The sequence below is a fragment of the Procambarus clarkii genome, chromosome 84 (assembly GCF_040958095.1).
Source record: "Procambarus clarkii isolate CNS0578487 chromosome 84, FALCON_Pclarkii_2.0, whole genome shotgun sequence".
NCBI classification, from domain to species: Eukaryota; Metazoa; Arthropoda; class Malacostraca; order Decapoda; family Cambaridae; genus Procambarus; species Procambarus clarkii.
The window spans coordinates 11,900,324-11,920,469 of record NC_091233.1 but is presented as its reverse complement, the minus strand read 5'-3'; positions in this window follow the sequence as shown (position 1 = coordinate 11,920,469).

Genomic DNA, 20,146 nt, shown 5'->3' with positions numbered 1-20,146 from the left:
TATCTACAGCGGGCTACCTACATTGGGCTACCTACAGCGGGCTACCTACAGTGGGCTACCTACAGCGGGCTACCTACAGCGGGCTATCTATAGCGAGCTATCTACAGCGGGCTACCTACATTGGGCTACCTACAGCGGGCTACCTACAGTGGGCTACCTACAGTGGGCTACCTACAGCGGGCTACCTACAGTGGGCTACCTACAGCGGGCTACCTACAGTGGGCTACCTACAGTGGGCTACCTACAGCGGGCTACCTACAGTGGGCTACCTACAGTGGGCTACCTACAGTGGGCTATCAATAGCGGGCTACCTTCAGTGGGCTACCTACAGCGGGCTATCTATAGCGAGCTATCTACAGCGGGCTACCTACATTGGGCTACCTACAGCGGGCTACCTACAGTGGGCTACCTACAGCGGGCTACCTACAGCGGGCTATCTACAGCGGGCAATCTACAGCGGGCTATCTACAGCGGGCAATCTACAGCGGGCTACCTACAGCGGGCTACCTACAGCGGGCTACCTACAGCGGGCTACCTACAGCGGGCTACCTACAGCGGGCTATCTACAGCGGGCTACCTACAGCGGGTTACCTACAGCGGGCTACCTACAGCGGGCTACCTACAGCGGGCTATCTACAGCGGGCTATGTACCTTACCTTGAGGTTACCTTGAGGTGCTTCCGGGGCTTAGCGTCCCCGCGGCCCGGTCGTCGACCAGGCCTCCTGGTTGCTGGACTGATCAACCAGGCAGTTAGACGCGGCTGCTCGCAGCCTGACGTATGAGTCACAGCCTGGTTGATCAGGTATCCTTTGGAGGTGCTTATCCAGTTCTCTCTTGAACACTGTGAGGGGTCGACCAGTAATGCCCCTTATGTGTAGTGGAAGCGTGTTGAACAGTCTCGGACCTCTGATGTTGATAGAGTTCTCTCTCAGAGTACCTGTTGCACCTCTGCTTTTCAACGGGGTATTCTGCACATCCTGCCATGTCTTCTGGTCTCATGGGATGTTATTTCTGTGTGCAGGTTTGGGACCAGCCCCGCAATTATTTTCCACGTGTAAATTATTATGTATCTCTCCCGTCTGCGCTCAAGGGAGTACAGATTTAGGCTCTTTAGTCGGTCCCAGTAATTTAGATGTTTTACTGAGTGGATTCTAGCAGTAAAGGATCTCTGCATGCTCTCCAGGTCAGCAATTTCTCTAGCTTTGAAAGGGGCTGTCATTGTGCAGCAGTACTCCACTCTAGAGAGCACAAGCGTTTTGAAAAATATCATCATCGGTATAGCATCTCTAGTGTGAAAAGTTCTTGTTATCCAACCTGTCATTTTTCTTGCAGTTGTGACGGCTACTTTATTGTGTTCTTTAAAGGTAAGGTCTTCCGACATGAGTACACCCAGATCCTTTACATTGCCTTTTCGTTCTATGTTATGATTTGCCTGAGTTTTGTACGTGGTTTCTGTTTTTGTATTTTCAATTTTTCCGTAGCGCATGAGCTGGAACTTATCTTCGTTAAACACCATATTAATTTCTGTAGCCCATAGAAAGATCTGATCTACATCTGATTGGAGGTTTGCCGTGTCCTCTATGTTGCCAACTCTCATGAAAATCCTAGTGTCATCTGCAAAGGATGATACAGTGCTATAGGTTGTGTTCTTGTCTATGTCCGATATGAGGATGAGAAAAAATACTGGAGCAAGCACAGTACCCTTGCGGACTGAGCTCTTCACGGTTGATGGGCTGGATTTTCTTTTGTTGACTATTACACATTGGGTTCTGTTAGTCAGGAAATTGTAGATCCATCTACCTATTTTCCCGGTAATTCCTTTTGGACGCATTTTATGTGCAATAACACCATGGTCACATTTAGCAAAAGCTTTTGCGAAATCTGTGTAAATTACATCAGCGTTTTGTTTGTCTTCCATAGCATCTAATGCCATATCATAGTGGTCCAGCAACTACGACAGGCAAGAGCGCCCTATTCTGAAACCATGTTGTCCGGGGTTATGGAGATGCTGTGATTCCATGTATTACAGTATAAGAGATGATTTATTGAAAAGGCAAAGTGAGTTTTGGCATTAGAGCGGCAAGACATATTGGCACAATTTATATCATAAAATTACCATGATAAGCCAATTTGAAATACAACTAATATAAACTAATAATACCTTACCGTTGTAGATATTTGCTCGCCATCAACATTCTACATCAACAGATTCTGGGGATATCTCAGGGGTTATCCCTGAGTTATCCCTGGAGTTATCCCTGGGTTATCACAGAGGTTATCCTTGGGTTATCCCTGGGGTTATCCCAGGTCAAAATCACTCTTAAAAACACAGCTCAAATAAAATTGATCTGACATCAATTAGACTCAAAATGCCTGCCAGTAATCCATCTTTGTAACAGTAGTTCATCCATAAGTCCAAAATTCAATATTTTGGGTAGAGCCGTGTATGGTTGTGGTGGCCCTGGACCTGCTGTGTATGGTTGAGGCGGCCCTTGACTTGCTGTGTATGGTTGAGGTGGCCCTTGACTTGCTGTGTATGGTTGTGGTGGCCCTGGACCTGCTGTGTATGGTTGTGGTGGCCCTGGACCTGCTGTATATGGTTGTGGTGGCCCTGGACCTGCTGTATATGGTTGTGGTGGTCCTTGACCTGCTGTGTATGGTTGTGGTGGTCCTTGACCTGCTGTATATGGTTGTGGTGGCCCTGGACCTGCTGTATATAGTTATGGTGGCCCTGGACCTGATGTGTGTGGTTGTGGTGGCCCTGGACCTGCTGTATATGGTTGTGGTGGCCCTGGACCTGATGTATATGGTTGTGGTGGCCCTGGACCTGATGTGTGTGGTTGTGGTGGCCCTGGACCTGCTGTATATGGTTGTGGTGGCCCTGGACCTGATGTATATGGTTGTGGTGGCCCTGGACCTGATGTGTGTGGTTGTGGTGGCCCTTGACTTGCTGTGTATGGTTGTGGTGGCCCTTGACTTACTGTGTATGGTTGTGGTGGCCCTGGACCTGCTGTATATGGTTGTGGTGGCCCTGGACCTGATGTGTGTGGTTGTGGTGGCCCTGGACCTGCTGTATATGGTTGTGGTGGCCCTGGACCTGATGTGTATGGTTGTGGTGGCCCTTGACTTGCTGTGTATGGTTGTGGTGGCCCTTGACTTACTGTGTATGGTTATGGTGGCCCTGGACCTGCTGTATATGGTTGTGGTGGCCCTGGACCTGATGTGTGTGGTTGTGGTGGCCCTTGACTTACTGTGTATGGTTGTGGTGGCCCTGGACCTGCTGTATATGGTTGTGGTGGCCCTGGACCTGCTGTGTATGGTTGTGGTGGCCCTGGACCTGATGTGTGTGGTTGTGGTGGTCCTTAACCTGATGTGTATGGTTGTGGTGGCCCTGGACCTGATGTGTGTGGTTGTGATGGCCCTGGACCTGCTGTATATGGTTGTGGTGGTCCTTGCCTGATGTGTATGGTTGTGGTGGCCCTGGACCTGCTGTATATGGTTGTGGTGGCCCTGGACCTGATGTATATGGTTGTGGTGGCCCTGGACCTGATGTGTGTGGTTGTGGTGGCCCTGGACCTGCTGTATATGGTTGTGGTGGCCCTGGACCTGATGTGTATGGTTGTGGTGGCCCTTGACTTGCTGTGTATGGTTGTGGTGGCCCTTCACTTACTGTGTATGGTTGTGGTGGCCCTGGACCTGCTGTATATGGTTGTGGTGGCCCTGGACCTGCTGTGTATGGTTGTGGTGGCCCTGGACCTGATGTGTGTGGTTGTGGTGGTCCTTGACCTGATGTGTATGGTTGTGGTGGCCCTGGACCTGATGTGTGTGGTTGTGGTGGCCCTGGACCTGCTGTATATGGTTGTGGTGGTCCTTGACCTGATGTGTATGGTTGTGGTGGCCCTGGATCTGCTGTATATGGTTGTGGTGGCCCTGGACCTGATGTATATGGTTGTGGTGGCCCTGGACCTGATGTGTATGGTTGTGGTGGCCCTGGACCTGATGTGTATGGTTGTGGTGGCCCTGGACCTGCTGTGTATGGTTGTGGTGGCCCTGGACCTGCTGTGTATGGTTGTGGTGGTCCTTGACCTGATGTGTATGGTTGTGGTGGCCCTGGACCTGCTGTATATGGTTGTGGTGGTCCTTGACTTACTGTGTATGGTTGTGGTGGCCCTGGACCTGCTGTGTATGGTTGTGGTGGCCCTGGACCTGCTGTGTATGGTTGTGGTGGCCCTGGACCTGCTGTGTATGGTTGTGGTGGCCCTGGACCTGCTGTGTATGGTTGTGGTGGCCCTTGACTTACTGTGTATGGTTGTGGTGGCCCTGGACCTGATGTGTATGGTTGTGGTGGCCCTGGACCTGATGTGTATGGTTGTGGTGGCCCTGGACCTGCTGTATATGGTTGTGGTGGCCCTGGACCTGCTGTATATGGTTGTGGTGGCCCTGGACCTGATGTGTATGGTTGTGGTGGTCCTTGACCTGATGTGTATGGTTGTGGTGGCCCTGGACCTGCTGTATATGGTTGTGGTGGCCCTGGACCTGATGTGTATGGTTGTGGTGGCCCTGGACCTGATGTGTATGGTTGTGGTGGTCCTTGACCTGCTGTGTATGGTTGTGGTGGCACTAGACCTGCTGTGTATGGTTGTGGTGGCCCTGGACCTGATGTGTATGGTTGTGGTGGCCCTGGACCTGATGTGTATGGTTGTGGTGGCCCTGGACCTGCTGTATATGGTTGTGGTGGTCCTTGACCTGATGTGTATGGTTGTGGTGGCACTAGACCTGCTGTGTATGGTTGAGGTGGCCCTGGACCTGCTGTATATGGTTGTGGTGGTCCTTGACCTGCTGTGTATGATTGTGGTGGCCCTGGACCTGCTGTATATGGTTGTGGTGGCCCTGGACCTGATGTGTATGGTTGTGGTGGTCCTTGACCTGCTGTGTATGGTTGTGGTGGCCCTGGACCTGCTGTATATGGTTGTGGTGGCCCTGGACCTGATGTGTATGGTTGTGCTGGTCCTTGACCTGCTGTGTATGGTTGTGGTGGCCCTGGACCTGCTGTATATGGTTGTGGTGGTCCTTGACCTGATGTGTATGGTTGTGGTGGCACTAGACCTGCTGTGTATGGTTGTGGTGGCCCTGGACCTGATGTGTATGGTTGTGGTGGTCCTTGACCTGCTGTGTATGGTTGTGGTGGCCCTGGACCTGCTGTAAATGGTTGTGGTGGCCCTGGACCTGATGTGTATGGTTGTGCTGGTCCTTGACCTGCTGTGTGTGGTTGTGGTGGCCCTGGACCTGCTGTGTGTGGTTGTGGTGGCCCTGAATCTCATTGACATTTTAAAAAACTGAACAATTTGGAGGATGTTGTTCCGGACAATCTTGTCAAAAGGTCAGATGTATCACAAACAAGAAGCAACAATTTTAAGCTGGACAAGCCACATTGTGGGACTGAGAACAGGAGAGGCTTTTGCTTCCACACGGTTATAAACCATGGAACTGCCTACCCGCCGAAGCCATAAATGCCAAGATTGTTGAATTTCAAAACGCAACTGGAAATGATTATCAAGTTAATGCGGGGACATTCGATAAACCGCCTGCTTCCTGTCTTCGTCGAGGCCGAGGAAGGCCAACATTCATTCTCTGTTGGCTCTCAGGTAAATTCAGGTATAATCTAGTTGACTTGAGGGGAAGTGAAATTCACATCTGTACCTCCACCCATCATCATTCCATTGTACAGGAAGAACCGCACATCTATGGGTCATCCTATTAGGTAAGCAGACTTCTAGCCTCTGGGAGTTTGCTCCACCTTGTTATGTAGACTTGACCAAATGTAAACTCTGTCAACAGAACTAGTCACGCACGCTGTCCGTCATTAAATAACTGAATGCAGGAAATCGCAGAATTCGGAGATAACACCATCAACTGTGTCCAAGAAATGTGTAAGTACTTTATTTATAATGATGTACTACCAGAAATCTTAGCCAAGTATATTGAAATTGCTAATTGTAGGTGCAGCCTGCACATGACTGGAAAGCTGCCGCCCAGTTGGGTGGGTGTGGAGCAAGACTAGTAACTGTGTGACTTTGTTGTGAGCCTCTTGTTGAATCACGTGATATAGAACGAAAATTTATATATTTATATGTATTTTAGTATAGCCGTAATAGGCATCCATCAGTCTCGGGAGACTATGGAGTTGCGCTCTGGTTGTCGGCCTGGAGTGGCCTCTCCAAGGCGCAAAGCCAGGGTAGGTTGATACGGAGGAGACGCTGTTACCCATGCAGCAGGTTCCCCCTCTCCACGGCACCGAAAGTCTCCAATGGAAAGGCAAACGCCAATACGATTGGTTCCAGCGCCGTCGCAGGTACTGTGAGCTCCGGAGTTGACCTCGAAGTTGGTGAAAAAAGTCATAGGGACACCAAACTCGGAGACCGATATGGTCGGGGCCGGAGAAGAACCGCCCCATCAAGGGCAAGAACGACCCCAGCCTCCTGAAGCAGAGCCTGGACCTAGATTCACAAAGCTCCATGTATTTCTTCGTAAGAAGGTTTGCTACGAAGGTTCCTAAGTATGCACTAAGAAGATGCTTAGGTGCAAGTCAGGTAGGTCTACTTAGGAAGATATTTGTTGGTTCACCTGCGTGTCGATAGAGGTCACTACTGTGTTTCGTCTGGCCAATCAGAGAGCAGCAACATTCTTCATATTGAAGATTTAGCGCTGGCTTATCGGAGCTCTACTGCCTCCTATTTACGTCGAATTTTCTTATAAAATTAGTATATTTCGAAGTAAAACAATGTTTTTTCAACTTCTACAGTCAGCACCGACATTGTAGTAAACAAATATGTTACATTTGTTGTTTACCTACGTAATTCTAAGAGATACTGTGTAGCTGTCCTTGTTGCTCGGAAGATGCGCTGACCATTATTGTAAATATTTTCTGAATTTACCAAAGAGCCACTAACTATCTAGTGGCCTCGAAGTGGACAGAAAGCTGGCGGCTTGTTAAAGGGCCCGCCAATTGCCTTAATGATATTTTTTAGCTGGAATTTGGCATTTACGGCTTCAGCGGGTAAGCGGTTCCATGGGTTTATAGCCCTCTTGGTGGAAAAAACATCTGTTTTCAGTCCTACTTGAAAGAACATACTCTCCTACACTATGTCTGTGATTGCCCTGTTATCAGTGACTTCATACCAAATGGTATGAGGTACTTTGAGCTCTGTAATTACTTCATACACTCAGGAATATTGGAAGATATTCTTGTGCTGCACCCAGATTTTGCCAGTGGAGGCTAATAGATCAGCATTAAGTATTTTGTTCTCTCCTGATTCCATGTATGACTGGCCATCCTGTGAGGTGAGGATGTTGGATGAGCTTGTAGCTGGTTTTTTATCTACATTGTGTGATCCTTCATACAGAATAGGGAAGCAGCACATTGCTGTGTATACCTAAACATGTTCAAAAAGACATTGTTTGAGAGGAGTCTTGCAGAAACTGGTAAGAGTAATTATAATATAATGTTTCCATGATTCAGTGCTTACCTCTTGTGAAAATCGTAAAGAGTTGTTTAGTCAGAGTTTAGTCAGTTAGTTTTTAGTTTGATTTGTTTTTTGTATTGAGGCTGGTATTTTGTACCTTGATTCCATGTATGTCTAACCATCGTTTGATATGGGAGTATTAGATAAACTTATAGCTAGTTTTTTATCTACACTGTAATATTCCATATAGAATAAGGTAGCAGCACATTGTTGGGTATACCTAATCTTCTTAATAAAAAAATCAGTAATAAAAATTTTAAATTATAGTTTGTATTATTACAAGTACTGTATTATCCTTATTAAATCATGATAACCATGGATCATTAAGATCTCATGTTGATATGTAATAGTCATATTTCTTTTGAAGTGCTAATCCATGCTAGTCATTTTTGAATCATTCATTAAATTGTGCATTATGTCTCAATTTTTCACTTCCTTGGATATACTGTACAGTACAAAAAGATAGGATAAAAATAAACCAGTAATATTTCTTTCATTATATTTTTTATTTAAATAATGGTATCAATACTTTTACAGCTGACAGGATTTGTTTTACCATACAGGTGCATTATTTGTTAAAAAAAAATTGTTTATTGTTACACACAATGGTGCTACACAGCCTTCCCAGCTTGGTGCCTTCTTTTAACACTTATTTACTGATTAATAAATAAATAATAATAAATAAATTTTATTCAGGAAAAGTACATACAGTTGATTTACAAACATAATGTTGTATTTATAGACAGAGCTTGTATATACAATACCTAAAGCAACTAATACTCATTACCATTTCGGGCAAGGTGTGGGGAAAAAAACACTTACACTAAAACTTAATAGTAATCGGGTTTAGGTATAAATTGTGTTGAAAGAAGGAATAAAAAATACAAAAAGGGGGTTAACATAGCATAAATCAGCAATTGCACATGTTGGTGAACAGCGTTGTTTAAAAAATAGCAAGACATGGGTTGACATTTAGGGGGTAAGTTAGGTTACATGGAGTTAATTAGGTAGTACTTGTTTTTACTCTTAAACTGGTTGAGAGAGGTACAGCCTTTGACATGAATCGGGAGGTCATTCCACATTCTGAGTCCCTTGATTTGTAGAGCACTTCTAGTTTGGTTACACAGCCAAATTGTGTAACACGGAAGAGGCCTTGGACACAAATTTGTTCCATGCTAAATGTAGAGGAATCAGCTGAGTATTCCTCAAATAAAATAAGTTGCCTCAGCTTATAAGGTAAATAAAATAAGCATTTCTCAAATAAGTAGCTGCCTCACCTCACTGCCTTACTGCTACATAGCCTTCCCGGCATGGTGCCTTCTTTTGATAATTACTTGTTCCACACCCAAGTTGTATAACAGCTGACATTGTATCTATAAGGTGTGAAGGATTGAAGAAATTGTTTATGTAATAATCTAAGATGAGGTCTGATAAAGACCTTTTGTGCCCTCTGTAATGCTTTTGCGCTACCGCTCACAGGATGAGTATGGGGTGCACAATAAACTAGCCGCCTTCGGCGGCAACAATCAAGGAAGAGGTCTTGGACCCCTACTTCCCTCTCTCTTTTTTAATAGTCCATATAGTCATAATTATAGCTTTAAGTATTCAATGAATAACGTTTTTGTCATTTTTACCCTTCTCTTTACCTAACATCATTTGTGCAGCATATTTTTATTTTATGTCTCACCCAGATTTATTAATTTCAAAATAAAACCAAACTAAATAAATTAGAAATGCGTATGTATAGCTAAGGTACACCCTTACTATTAGGTGAACAGGAGCATTTGGTGATAGTAAATGATCCCATCAGGCAGGTCTCATCACCTTCTCTCTTATTTCATGTTCACCAGTGTTTATTTACTTAATAACTACGGGTATAATATCTTGCTATTATAAAACTAATTCTACTATCATAAAAGACATATTTACTTTAAGTTTCAAGCAGAGAATGCATATATAACTAACACGAAGGACTCCTCTTCACGAGATTCACCAGCTATAATATTTTCTTCATGTTCCAAAATCTTAAAATCGATCCCAGTGTTATGTAGTAGAGAAAAATTGAGTTATATCCAGTTTACGTAAAGCTTCGAGTGGTCGACACCACACTTAGATGCCGGACAAAACTTACGAAGGTTTTACGACTTAGTGTAGCTACCTGAATACTAACGTAGCCGCCACGAAGGCGCTAAGAAGGAAAACATTCGTGGCTAAGAAGAAAAACCTTCGTAAGTACCTTCGTGAATCTGGCCCCTGGGCCGCACGATCCCCAGGAGGTGGACGTCTCAGTCCCGCACCTACGGGTTCCAGACAGAGACCGTCACAGCCCTCTTTCACTCGAGGCCGGTATCCTTCAAGACCAAGCAGAAGGAAGAGTGATAATTATTAAATACAACAATTATTATAATAATAATTATTATAATAATTGATATAATAATAATGTAACTAATTAATAATTATCGCTATTCCTTTTGCATTTTAGTATACATGTATGTATATATATGTGTATGTGTGTAATACAAAAATTGTGTGACTAGCTTCACAATATTGTTACTTCCTTAGCTAAACGAATTATGGGGTTCAGTTCCTGAACCCATTATGTGCTTCTGTAACCCTTTCCACCACCAACCATGAGATGGGTATAGGTGCATTACTGTGACAATGTCAACGCCATCTGTTGAGCGAACCCGTCCACATTTTATGTTCCCCGGTGGAAGGCTGTGATCATACTGACATCTGTGTAGTTTCCTTCTTACTATACAAATTTTACTCCTCAGAAGTGATGTGGAGGGTACCTTGGTTGACAAGCGTCAGTTCACCCAGGGCAGTCCTGAACGTTAGACTTATGCCAGTGGGATCACCTGGGCCGAGTCTGTGGAGACAGTGAATTGTCTGTGATAACCAGTGAAGTATTGGTGATTAGACCGACGGACCTGGCCTAGTTGTGTTACTAGATGGAATTAACTTCTAACTGTCCCCTAAGTTAAGTCTTGTTATGGTGAAGTCTTTAGGGGAAGCCAGCCAGAGTATTGCTGGGGAGTCGAAGTGGTGTTTTGACACTGATTATAGTGTGGAGGACTGACCCATGATGTACTGAGAAATGTGGACTCGCCGGCCTGAGTACTGAAGAAGAAAGGCTCACGGAAGGTACTTTGAGTGTTGTACAATAGATGATAGAAGTGGACTCGCCGGGATAGAAGATCAGTTATTTTGTAGTGGCCAGTGTGAAAGTGACACATACAGTGTTACATGTTGTACATATGTAATGTGTATATAGTTAAGAATTACACACGGTGATGGTTTTGTTTAGTGTTGTTTACCCCATTCCCTTTGGACTGACTATTACTGCTCTGTTCCTAATAACTTACCTATGACTCTGGGTTGGATCTGGTAAGAAAAGGCACTAAGGGCCCATAGAAAGTTTGAATAGAGAGAACCCGGTTACTGGCTAACACTATTATATGACTAACCTCTAGCCTGGAGGGACGGTGTCGGGGGTGTTGGTGTTACTTGCGGTTGGAGGGACGGGGTTGGGGGGGGGGTGATGGTGTTACTTACGGCCGGGTCAAGTGGGGCAGGAACGGTCCTGGAGGGACGGGGGGGGGGGTAGTGATGGTGTTACTTACGGCCGGGTTGAATGCGGCAGGAACGGACCATGAGGGACGGGGGGGGGGGGGGGGGGGGGGGTAGTGATGGTGTTACTTACGGCCGGGTTGAATGCGGCAGGAACGGACCAGGAGGGACGGGGGGGGTAGTGATGGTGTTACTTACGGCCGGGTCAAGTGGGGCAGGAACGGTCCTGGAGGGACGGGGGGGGGGGGGTAGTGATGGTGTTACTTACGGCCGGGTCAAGTGGGGCAGGAACGGTCCTGGAGGGACGGGGGGGGGGGAGTGATGGTGTTACTTACGGCCGGGTTGAATGGTTTTGATTGTTGCCGCTGAAGGCGGTTAGTTTATTGTGCACTCCATACTCATCCTGTGAGCGGTAGTTCACTGTGCACCCCATACTCATCCTGTGAGCGGTAGCGCAAAAGCATTAGAGGGCACAAAAGGTCTTTATCAGACCTCATCTTAGATTATTACATAAACAATTTCATCTATCCTTCACACCTTATAGTTACAATGTCAGCTAGTTACAGAGAAAGTGCTATGGGGCACGAACGGACCTGGAGGGACGGGGAGGGGGGGGGGTGAGAGATGGTGTTACTTACGGCCGGGTTGAGTGGGGACGAAACAGACCTGGAGGGACGGAGGGGGGTGGAGGGGGGGAGCTAGTGATGGCGATACTTACGGCCAGGTTGCGTGGGGCAGGAACGCGCCTGGAGTCACCTCACAGTGTGCAGCTGGAAGTGGTCGAGGCGGGAGGCTGTTGCCACCACCACCGCCACTCTTTATCTCTCCGCTACGCAGTACGTTACCGGCCAGTGTTGGTCTCCGTGTCCTGCACCGTGTACCAGGGATCACTCAGGCAACACGGGAAGATAACATCCCAATGGCGAGGTAAGCCCACTTTCATCCTCTGTTGAAGTTATCTTTTGCACTAACAATAAGACGTGACCTTCACTAACAGTAAGACGTGACCTTCACTAACAGTAAGACGTGACCTTCACTAACAGTAAGACGTGACCTTCACTAACAGTAAGACGTGACCTTCACTAACAGTAAGACGTGACCTTCACTAACAGTAAGACGTGACCTTCACTAACAGTAAGACGTGACCTTCACTAACAATAAGATCACTAACACAATAAAACACATAATTCACTATCAATATTGTAAAACTTACATTATATATAATAATCACTCCATACACTTTAAAGAATCTAACCCATACATTATGCAGTAATGTAAGAAGATTAAAGGCAGTTGCTACAATGGCGAATATAAAGAGGAGCTAAGTTCCTTACGGGTTCACCATAGCCCGTGCTACTTGGAACTTTTGTTCCAAGTAGCTGTACCTTAAATAACAACAACAACAACAAACAGGAGCTGCTCTGATGGGCCAATTCGAAACTTTTGTAGTTTCCTTAATTGTAATGTTCTTAATCAGCCAATAATATTTTCTCTGACGCTTGTCTCCCCAGCCACAGTTGTGCTCATGTCCTCCATTATTGGTCGTTGACTAATGCTCGTGTTATTATTCTTGTGTTGTCGTTACTGCTGGAATGTCGTAGTTCTTGTTATACTATACAGTACCTGTGTTAGGGTGCTCCTGGATAACTGTTCCGTAACTAAAGAAGTGTGTGAATGTTTTTTTTTTTTTTTTTTTTTTTTTTCAGGGATAATATTCCTGCACGGGACCTAAGCCTCTGGCTGGCCCACTAAGTGTTGCTTGTTTCTATTTTACTTGGGCGGAGTATGATTATTTATTACTCGTATGATCGCTTCAGTAAGATTTTGCCATATGTGTTTAACAACTTCTTCTGCTCTGTTGAATATAAGTTGGAATCTTAATGGGTTGGTAACTGTGCACTGTGTTAGATAATGTTCCAGTGGTCTGTTGTGGCTGTAACTGTGCACTGTGTTAGATAATGTTCCAGTGGTCTGTTGTGGCTGTAACTGTGCACTGTGTTAGATAATGTTCCAGTGGTCTGTTGTGGCTGTAACTGTGCACTGTTAGATAATGTTCCAATGGTTTGTTGTGGCTGTAACTGTGCACTGTGTTAGATAATGTCCCAGTGGTCTGTCTGGCATTTCTCCACAGTGCAAAATCTGAGTCACTACTGTGGAAGGCTTTCTTACCTACTAGCACGGTGGGTACATTAGAGTGGGTCCACATCACTATCACGTTATGTGCTGCAGGAAAGTGTATCACTATATGGATAGGCAGCTAGATGGGGAACCCGACTGTGTCCATATCTCTCTCCCTCTCGTCTCACTAATCTCTCTTTTCCTATCTCCCTCTTTTCCCCTCTCCTCGTCTCTTCCCCTTTCCTCTTCTCTTCCTCTCTCCTCGTCTTTTCCCCTCTCCTCGTCTCTTCCCCCTCTCCTCTTGTCTTCACCTTTCTCCCACAGCATCCACCTCTTCTCTCCTCCTCTGAGCCCTTTCCATTCTTCTCTCCCCTCGCCTTCTCTCTCCCCCCTTTTTTTCTATTTTATCCCCATCTCTCGTACATACAGATTCGAGAACTGCCACTGAAACTTTGCAACAAGAACATTTACGTGGCAACATTCATCTGACACTTAAACGTCAAGGTCGTTATATACTTATCAACTGGGTGCCAAGTTATGTAGGAATTCCAGACAATGGCATTGTAGACGAAGCTTTAATCGTTCAACTAAGAGGTGGAATGGAGACATTTACATACCACAGAGTCTAGCACAGATTAAGAAAATAGTTAAAGATAGAGTAACGCAGAAGATGTACAGTTATCATAACACAGCAGCCGCAGCATCAGGATCTGAGGATTAGTTCCTAATCTGAGGATTAGCCGCAGCATCAGGATCAAAGAACGTTATCAGGGAGGAGTGCCAGAAAATGTTAAGACAGGGCGTAATAGAGCCTAGTACGTCACCGTGGCTCTCTCCTGTTGTGCTAGTTCGGAAACCGGACGGTAGTTATCGTTTCTGTGTTGACTACCGGAAGGTGAACGAATTAACTAAGGGTGATGTGTATCCGTTGCCCCGAATACAGGAGATAATAGATCAATTTGGTGCGGCTAAGTACTTCTCAACTCTTGACGCGAAATCGGCGTATAGGGCGATTCCGGTGGCAGAACAAGATAGGGAAAAAACAGCATTCTCGGATGGTAGGCACACTTATCAATTCCGTAGGATGCCGTTTGGTTTGAAGACAGCGCCCTCGTCGTTTCAGAGGGCCATCAACTTCATCCTTAGTCCAGTACTGGGTAGGCATTCTTTAGCGTACCTGGATGATGTTGTGATATATTCCAGGACGTTTGAGGAACACCTACGGGACTTGACTGAGACTTTGAAGTTGTTAGACCAGGCAGGGTTCAAGCTTAACGTTCAGAAAAGCACCCTGGCGGCTCAGAAATTCAAATTTCTGGGGTTCCAGGTGTGCCCAGACGGTATCCGACCTGACCCAGATTCTTGCCGCGCAATTGTTGACATGCCCACTCCAAGGACAGCAAAGGACGTGCGTAGGTTTTTGGGGGCGGCCGGATATTTTCGTCGTCATATTGAAGGTTTCGCTGGCATTTCAGCACCCCTGACTGATCTGACAAAGAAAAATGCGAAGTTTGTATGGAAATCTGAGCATGACGAGGCCTATCGCAAACTGAAAGACCAACTAATCACGACACCGGTATTGGCTATTCCTGATTTCGAGAAAGAATGGGAGGTGCACACTGACGCCAGCGGTATAGCTATTGGTGGGTGCTTAATTCAGCGAGATGCGGATAATTTACCCCATCCGGTAGCCTATTTCAGTAGGAAGGTCAAAGGACCTGAAGTTCGTTATTCAGCTACGAATCGGGAAGCACTGGCAGTAGTAGAATCAGTTAGATATTTCGAGCCTTACCTATTTCAGCGGCACTTTGTAATCTACACAGACCATCGAGCGTTGACACACATATTTAAAAAGCGAACACAATGCCCACGAATGTCACGCTGGTCTCACGAACTTTCGGCCCACTCATTCCAGATCTTGTACAAGCCTGGTCCAGCACATGTTGTGCCAGATACCCTAAGTAGGAACATAGCGGCAGTTCAAGTTAATGAAAATATTGAAACAATTCCATCTGATAAAATGAGAGAGTACCAGATGAGCGAGCCTAGATGGAAAGAAATTATTGAGTATTTAGAGGGAGGAAAATACCCGAAAAAGAAAAAGAATTTACCTATTCATGATTTTGAAATGAAACAGGGCGTCCTGTATTATGTTAATAGCCAGAGTGATAGGGCAGTATTTCAGCTAGTTATTCCGGACGCGTTGCGGTCATCAGAAGCATGCGCAAGCTTTAACGCTAAAATTGCAGGGCATCCGGGGGTCTTTAAACCCCACTTAAAAGCAAAGTCTCTATTTTATTTTCCAGGATTACTTTCTGAAGTAATCAATTTCGTGAAGTCGTGCCCTCGTTGCCAGAGGAGGAAAGGTACCCTTAAGGTACAAGCCCCACTTCAGGAATTTCCTGAAATTCGTGAGCCTTTAGATCGTGTGGGGGCCGATTTGATTGATTTACATCAGTCATTCAGGAAACAGATACGTGTTGGTGCTAGTTGACCATTTGTCTAGGTACACTACACTAGTTGCATTACCTCAGAAGGATTCTCGTACGGTTGCAGATGCATTCTTGCGTAAGTTCGTTACTGTATTCGGACCTCCTAAAGTTTTAGTCTCTGACCGGGGTCAAGAATTCAATGGGAATATATTTAGAGAAGTTTGTAAGATTTTAGAGACAACTTCGGCTTTTACAACAGCCTACCACCCACAAGCAAACGGAATGACGGAACGGACTAATCGTTCAGTCAAGGATATGCTTGCAATCCTTGCTGAACATGACGCAAACACCTGGGATGAGCACCTACCCTATGTTCAGTTCGCCTTTAATACTGCCATCCACCAATCAATTAACACCCAACCACTTCATTTGTTTACTGGTAATTCATGCAATTTCCCGTCAGGTCTGCTTAACAGACATAATGTTGCATACGGGGAGGACTATCCTTCAGATGTCCTTGGAAAAATGAGAAATGCATGGTATATTGCAGCTGAAGCGTCCAAGAAGGCACGGACTCGGTATGCTCATTTTTATGACAAGAAAGTGTGCCCTCTTGAGTTGAAGGAAGGAAGCCTCGTATTGAGAGTGAATGAGGCTGCGCCCGCCAATCAGAGCAGGAAACTAGCTCCGAGGTGGCGAGGGCCATATAGAGTAATTAAAAGGGCGGGGCCGGTTAATCTTGTTATAAAGGGAGTATTCGAGGACCAGGTGGAAAGGACAATTCATGTAAATAAATTGAAGCATTATCATGCTAGAGAGGAATTAGAACTGCCTTCAGCGTGTCTAGTTCCTGACTCATGGCTTCACCGACGAGTCAGAAGATGAGGATGACCCTCTGTCATCGCTCATCAGTAGTCAGGTGCAGTCTCGCCACCCTATGGTGACGAGATCTCGTGCTATACAGTAAAGTAACTTCCTTGGTTAGTATAATTTAGTATTCATTAGATTTTCCTGTAAAGGCAATGTGGTGAACTATCTCTATACTTGACTCAGGTAGCAGCTTTTACCGTGCTCTGGGGTTCCACCTCTACCAAACCCAGAGTATATCTATGCTTCCGCTGTGTTGTGTCTGTCTGTTCCCAGGTCTGATTGGTACACCGACCCAGTTGTTCCAGCCACACGTGAACCCTTGTCTGTAAAGACCGAGGGGGGAGGCACGTTACACAAAGCCCTCCCCCCACCAGACCCAGTAACCCATACATCAGTTACTTTGGGGATGAGTGACTATCCAAGAGTCACCCGGCCGACGCCTCACGTCACTAACGAGGTTGTCAGGGCCAGCGAGCTGCCCACATTATAGCAGTCACCGGAGGTGCCATACAACGCCGGGGTAACTGTCTCGAGATCACCACTATCCACCTGCTGCGTCATCAAGACTGCAGCCATTCCAGCAGTGTTGGAGGAGAGGTCAAGAAATGGAAAGCACATAGCAGTACTCAAGAATTTCGCCGGAAGATTAATGATTACGTCATCTGAAGCAACAAGAAAGCGGAACTAAGGCGGTCGCAGGGGGAAGGCACGGTTTCCCTACAGAGTACCGGGACTCGCCAATAAAAGGTCACAAAATTGTCTCCTTTGGCCTAAAGTCGGCGGTACGAGGGTATACACAGTTGGTGTTTACGGCCTAGTAACCTGGTGACATCAAGAAACGCCTGAGATGACGTGAGCAATGATGGAAGACGAGATTCACCTGTTCTGCAAACAAGCAACCCGCCTCTACGACCCTCTGACACCACTCCTGTTACGAGACACCGTTGGTACATCAAGTCCTGCTCTGCTGTGGTCATCTGCGACGTCAAGTTTAACATCAAGACTGCCGTGTGAACCGTAATTGGTATGAAGGCGTGTGGACTGTCGGGAGCAAGATCAATGGCCGAAGTAACAGCATTCTACAGCTGTCACTTGGCACTCCGCTCTACTACACTCTGTCGTCATTTAAGAGTACCGGATGGGAGTACAAGAGGACCAGGTATCGATGTCTAACATGGGAAAAAGAAAGATCGACATCGTCAGCGACTACATTCAGCGTCCAGCAGCATCGATTTTTTTTTCTAGATTACTCAATATGAACAATTGATACAAACGATAAAGTTGGCTCTGAACATCTGTGTAAAGAATATCTGGACACTTTTGTTTAAATGTTGAAAACAGATTTAGAATCACAATACTTTATAAATGTTGAAAACAGATTTAAAATAACTATTCTGGTATAATGATATATGAAAATTTTACTCTATATATTGGTCATTGATTAAAATCGAAGCAACTGTGTAATTGTCTAAGCCCAGAACAAACGGTTATGGAAAATTGTGTTGTGTGCTATCTTTTTCAGAATGTTTGAACACAGGAGAAGCGGACCAATATAAACATTGACACTCTTACAGTGAGTGCGAACACTTGGCTGTACAGTCAGCTGAAACCTGTGATATAGTTATAGGAGAATTTTTTTTATATATGTTTTTGATACATATAATAAATGTTAGGTGTGTTCCTTAGCATGTCAAGGTTGACATTGAGTGGGGAGTGGTCAGTACACGGATGTGAGCTTGATAGTTCTGTAGTACGCTCCCGGATGACTGAAAGTTCAGTCTGAAGATATAACTTATGTTTCATGGCGGAGCACGGTGTGGCCGGCTCTAGAGGACACATGAACTTGGCTAGTGAAGAGCCAAGAGATTTTAATAGCTAGTCTTTGATGTTAGAGTAGGGACATGTTATTTAGCTATGTCAGTAAGGATAGGATGTATGTTTCCTGATGTCGGAGGATTGCTGTCAGTTGACAGCTGAGAAATTTATGAAGTTACACATGTTGATGATGAAGATGTTGGACACTCAAATAATTGTCAAATTTTCTTAGTTAGGTTAGCTTTTGTTTGTGGCATGAGTTGATTTGGATACTAAACCTAGTTATTTTTAACAAATTAACAAGGTTCACTAAGTGCTTGTGCGGGGGGGGGGGCGGTTGTAACAAACTAGGCTTGTTGTAAGAATTATCTAGAAGGTTCCAGAAGTCGTGTAGGGACCTGACCTCACAACGCGCATTCCTCTGGTGGTTAGCAAGTCTGAGTCACAAAATCAGTTTCATGGCTATGTCATGGGTTCGTATCCTGGCCGGGGAGGATTTACTGGGCGCAATTCCTTAACTGTAGCCTCTGTTTAACGCAACAGTAAAATGAGTACTTGGATGAAAAAACGATTCTTCGCGGCAGGGGATCATATTCCAGGGACCATAGGATTAAGGACTTGCCCGAAACGCTGCGCGTACTAGTGGCTGTACAAGAATGTGACAACTCTTGTATATATCTAAAAAAAAAAAAAAAAAAATGGCTGACGTCTTTGTTTGACGGAAAATCCGACACCATTTAATAATACCATACAGACAGATAATAGCTGTGTTGTATAAACAAGTTAACCCATAGAAAACGTAACTTGTAGTGGAATTACCTTCTAAAGAAAACGGGATATCATCACCACATACTATTATATTCACCACCTATTATGGTGGGAATTATTCTTAAATACATTAGTCTTTGGACTTTACTATCATAAAACATCTCATACAAATTAATTTAATTATCAATATTAAAGTAGAGTAAATGTGACCCTTCTATCACTTTCTGTCATCTGGACAATGTAAGCCAGGCGTCAGTGAGGAAGGAGGGGCAGCCATTGTTTAAACTTAGACCAGAGGCTCACGGGAGCAAATTTGGCTCCTGTTAATTTTACTTGGACGAAGTGTTATGGAAACCAAAGGTGTACCATTATCAACACGCTGTCAACAAATCAAGTTAAGTGTTCTTCCGAAACCCATGTATCTTTCATTTATGGCCATTAATGTCATTATATAGGGTGACCCGGTTAGAGCACGTGGTAGCCTCAAACTAAAGGTAATTAGCCCAGGTCTTCATTGTTCCATGTACAGTGTTTCTCTGATATAGCTGTCATATATAGGAATCTGGCTTTACAGCTAGCGCCCTTTTGACAGGTCAAGACGAGGAAGGCTTTGTGCATCAGTTACCAGGGTGATGGAAGCTACCTCAAAGAGGGAAAATGTGGTCTCTATATCCTGGTTATACCTGGTGGATTAAGGTCAGCTGTACTATAAGATAAGGAACCTCTTCAATGTATGTAGTCTATTACTGTAGTTTGATTGGCTGCATATATATAAATTAATATAAACCCCCCCTAATGTGTAGAGGATCGATTTGTGAGATTATGAGATTATTGCAGAAATACAGTCCACTTACCATTATACAAATTGCTATCGAAGTATATAAATTAACGTAAATATAAATTCATATAAATTAAATAAACATAAATCTCACAGGTCTGTTCCCACATTGTTCATAGTTTCGTATAATGAACCATTCTATAGTATTCACTTATTTAGAGAAATTAGCCTTTATTCATTTTGCATTCAAATTGTATTGTATAATATTA